This window comes from Microtus ochrogaster, chromosome 21 (genome assembly GCF_000317375.1).
Source record: "Microtus ochrogaster isolate Prairie Vole_2 chromosome 21, MicOch1.0, whole genome shotgun sequence".
In the NCBI taxonomy this organism is placed as follows: Eukaryota; Metazoa; Chordata; class Mammalia; order Rodentia; family Cricetidae; genus Microtus; species Microtus ochrogaster.
The window spans coordinates 32,677,148-32,681,452 of NC_022022.1; the positions used below are offsets into that span (position 1 = coordinate 32,677,148).

Genomic DNA, 4,305 nt, shown 5'->3' on the forward strand with positions numbered 1-4,305 from the left:
ACAGACACGGGTAACTGAGCAGAGGATGCAGATTCTCAGACACGGGTGACATTAAATAATAAATTTCTTACAGTTACTTTTGACACCTTCTTGCACTATTTTTTTTTATATTTATGTGTATGAATGTTTTGCCTGTGAGTATGTATGCATACGACATGTATGCTTGGTGATCACAAAGTCAGAAGAGAGCATTGGATCCTCAAGAAGTAGAGTAGTGGATGGTTGTGAGCCACCTTGTGGGTGCTGGGATCTGAAACCTAGTCCTCTGTAAGAGCAGAACGTGCTCTTAACCACTGAGCTATCTCTCCAGCCCTAAAATCTTTTTGAGTTCTGATTTACTTTTATTTTTAAACTGATACCTAAAAGCATAAAGCTTGCACGTTGATGGATCACCAGGCAGTGATCAATCCTTTATGTACTGTTTACGTCTGCCTAAATGGGGGAAACTATCAAAACTGTCTAGCTTTGTTAAGTATGAATAGCAGCTGGCAGACACTCGGGCTATGCTGCAGCAAACATGGGGCTGCACCATTCTTGTTTGTGCCAGAGGCCCCCAGTTCTCCCTGATCTGTCTCATCATTCTCTCCCATCCTCTCAGGAAGTGAATTTATGAGGAGGAAGTCACTCTTAGGAAGCTGAGCTTTAACTTGATGAGGTCTTTGCATGTGTCTTGGCATGGCTCCATTTAGTTAACCGTCTGTCTCCTCGGTGCCTGTCTGACTTGGACGAATGACTGTGGCTTGGTTGTGAAGAGTGGGTATTGGCTTTTGGAAGCTGTATTGGTGGCGCACATTCTAGGTCTTCTCATCAAGTCAAAACGAAAAATAACATGGTCCTTCCAATCTAAAAGCTCCCGTGGCTCCAATCTAGTCCTTGGTCTGCTTCACCAGTGTTATCTTCTAGCCATATTTCATATTCGAGATGAACTTCTAGAATCTCTCCTGGAGCCTTCTTTCTTCCCTTGCAACACTAGTGTGTCCCTTGTGACTCTGGCACTTCAGGTACACAGACTGAGTTTGCTGAGCCTGTCCCTGTCCTACCTATGAATCCTGATTTGCATCCCAGGGCCTGGGCACTTGAGGCCACACTCCGAGCAGCTCCTTTCTTACCTCCTTGGACTTCACATTGTCACAGATGCTTGCAGAGCCGTGCTTTTTTTTGGACCTTCTCCAAAATTACTGAGAGCTGATGGCACATTTCCATCTCTCCTTTCTGTCTTTCCCCTCCTCCAGAAACCATCATCCCTGTTAGAGTCACAGTCCCCACCTGCACCATCCTTAGTTACCTGTTTGTTGTAGGAGCACCGGCCCTTTGTTCGTTCCGGCTGCTGAGCTAGCTTACGCCCGAAATAACCACACAGAAATTATATTAATTAAGTCACTGCCTGCCCCATTATCTTTAGCCTCTTATTGGCTAACTCTCACATCTTAATTTAACCCATTTCTAATAATCTGTGTCACCACAAGGTCGTGGCTTGCCGAGAAAGATTCAGCATGTCTGACCTGGCCTCCATGGCGACTCTCTCTTGACTCTGCTTTCTTCCTCCCAGAACTCCATTCTGTCTTCTCCGCCTACCTAAGTTCTGCCCTATCAGGCTAAGCAGTTTTTTTTATTGATTAACCAATGAAAGCAATACATAAACAGAAGACCTCCTACACCATTTCCCCTTTTCTGTTTAAAAAGGAAAGGAAGGCTTTAACACAGTAAAATTACATATAACAAAACAGTTATCAAGCAAGAATTACAGTTACAATGTTCATATCTATTTTATCTTTTATCATAACAAAGGAAAACTATAACTATTCTTCAATCCATCAAAGACTCCAGACAGATATAATATTACCTAAGTAAACAGGAAGTGCATTATAAACAACTTCCAAAACTCTAGAATTGACAGAGACATCTTGCTGCCTGGACATTTACCTAAAGTTCTTCTGTACCATGGGGGCATCCATCTTCAGCCTACAGGCCCATAATATCCAGCAGACTTTTTCATGAAACTGGAAATTTTAAAGACAGTTCAGTCACATTCTTCTGTGTCCTGCAGAATGTCTCACAGACTCATGAAGCAGGAACCCCAAAGGATCATCTCACCTTTAGGCATGTTTAGCAGTCATCTCTCTGTGGCTACTGCATGTCCAGTGAAGCAATCCAGGCAAGAGCAGTTTCTTGTCCAAATGGCTAGCAAACTCCATAAGGAGCCTCTTCAATGCCCATCTTTCTCTTGAAGTAGATTGGTGCTGCCAGGAACAGATGTGTCTCATTGTCATGAAAAGTCCTAAGTTATTAAAACATCTGAAATGCCATATTCTGTAGTCTTTGAAAGATATGAAGAATGCCTGTCTGAAATATATCTATGCACATCTAAAAAATCTAACATGACTACAAACTTGACTATTATAGATGATTATCTATTAACCTATATTTCTTAATTATACATTACATTTTTAAATGAACTATATAATCACATTACCTTAATCAAGCGGAAATATACATTAACAAGATTGACCTTAAATTTCTATCAATAAACCAAGATTTATATCTGTGCAAATTATTCATCTCTATATCATATCCCCCTTTAAATGTAAAGAACATTTATAAACAATATTTGGGAATATGGAGGAAGTTATTTCTTTCCAAACTTCTTCCTGCTGTACAGGGGCGCTGTTAATCAGGTCCTTCATGGTGTAACCTGTGTGCCAAGTTCATCACAGTCAGCAGCTGAGTGAAGTAGTTTTCTGAGGGTGTTTGCGGCAACCTTTCAGGAGGGCATGGTCTATCATACCATATTGGTCTAGAAGCAGTCCACAGGATCTCATCCTCTGTGAAAACCAAAGAACAACCTCTTTTTCCAAAGCATCATATCCTTAAACCCAAATTCTGAAGCCAAGATAACTTTATAATATACATGCTGGATTATCTTAGCAGCACATATAATGAAAACTCTCTCTGTACTTAGCTCCTTCACAGTCAAAAAATTTAAAGAAAACACAATAGTATACAGAATCCAGACTTTCTGTGAATTTTTCATTTTTACGTGGTTCATTTTTACTTTATGATTATCTCTACTGTCTCTTTAAAGACTTGACCCCTTTTGTGAAAGCACTGACTTTATTTTATGACTGTATACTCTTTATCTTTTTTCTTCCTAATCTACGTACATTTATTTAGCACTGTGACCCATTTAGAGGTCTTTTATGTCTGAATCTGTTCCATTGCATTGTCTTTAATTCTCTACTGTCTTGAAGAGCTTTTAAAATGCTAAGCAGCTTGGTTACAGCTGCTCTGGATGTTGGCTCCACCTCTCCAATTTCAAAATGGTGGATGTACCATTTCTGCTAGCTCTGGGGTCGCCAGGTAGGAGCCACACTCAGCACTTTAACTCTGATAATGAGCATGCAGCACATAAACTCTTTTTTTTTATCTGAGTTACAGCCAAATCTGCCACGCAGAGCACTGAACAGCCTGGAAACATCTCTGAATGGTGGCAGGAATCCACCATGCTCTCCCACCAGCCCAAGCCTGATCTTGCCATCTGCCCAGGGAGGAAGAGCTGAGCCACGGTCATGATCTCAGATACTTTCCTCCCGACCACCTGGGCCCACAAATGCTCCATAGAAATGCTTGGTAGCTGGCGTTTATACTGGCAGCATAGCCCAGGAAGCCGTGTTTTAAAACCCTGCGGCTGGGGGGGGGGAGGGGTATGGATGCTGAGTCGGGAAATTCTCTCTTAAAGGAGCTATGGCACGCCACCAGCAGTGCTAAACTTTATATTTCTGTCTAGAATTCTTTTAAAAGCCCTCTCAGGTTTTACATGGAGTCAGTTTACCACGTTGGGCACCAATCTGTTGTAAGAGCACAGGCCCTTTGTTCGTCCTGGCCGCCTAGCTAGCTTACCTGTTCTTCTGCTGGAATCCAAATTCTAGAAGCTTGAGAAATCTGTTTAAGCCTTTCTCCCTCGTTTGGGTTCTCTACTGGCCTTTTTAGTTCTTCCTAGGTGGCACTGGGTTTGATCAACCCTCCCTCCCCCCACACCCCAAGAAAAAAAATCACAGTAAGTGGTTACCTTGTTTTCTACAGCTAATGAGCAAGCTGAGGCCAGAGGGGTGTACAGCTCAGACAGCTCCTCCTCCTCCTGTCCTTTGTAACCTTTCTGACTACTGTCATTCTTACTGGAGTGAGGTGCTGTGTTGTGGTTTTGAGTCTCAGTAGTGACCAGTGATGCTGAACATCTTTTCTCGTATCTGCCATCTTTGTCTGCTTTGGAGAAATGTCTTCTTTTTTTTTTTTTTTTTTTTTTTTTTT

The 4,305-nt window shown here is 41.9% G+C and overlaps 1 protein-coding gene across 1 annotated transcript in view; it reads left to right on the forward strand.

Moving 5' to 3' along the window:
• The window catches only part of LOC101981098 (alcohol dehydrogenase class-3), an 18,453-nt gene that overhangs the window by 11,202 nt on the left and 2,946 nt on the right, over nucleotides 1–4,305 (forward strand). The gene's annotated exons all lie outside the window — the stretch shown is intronic.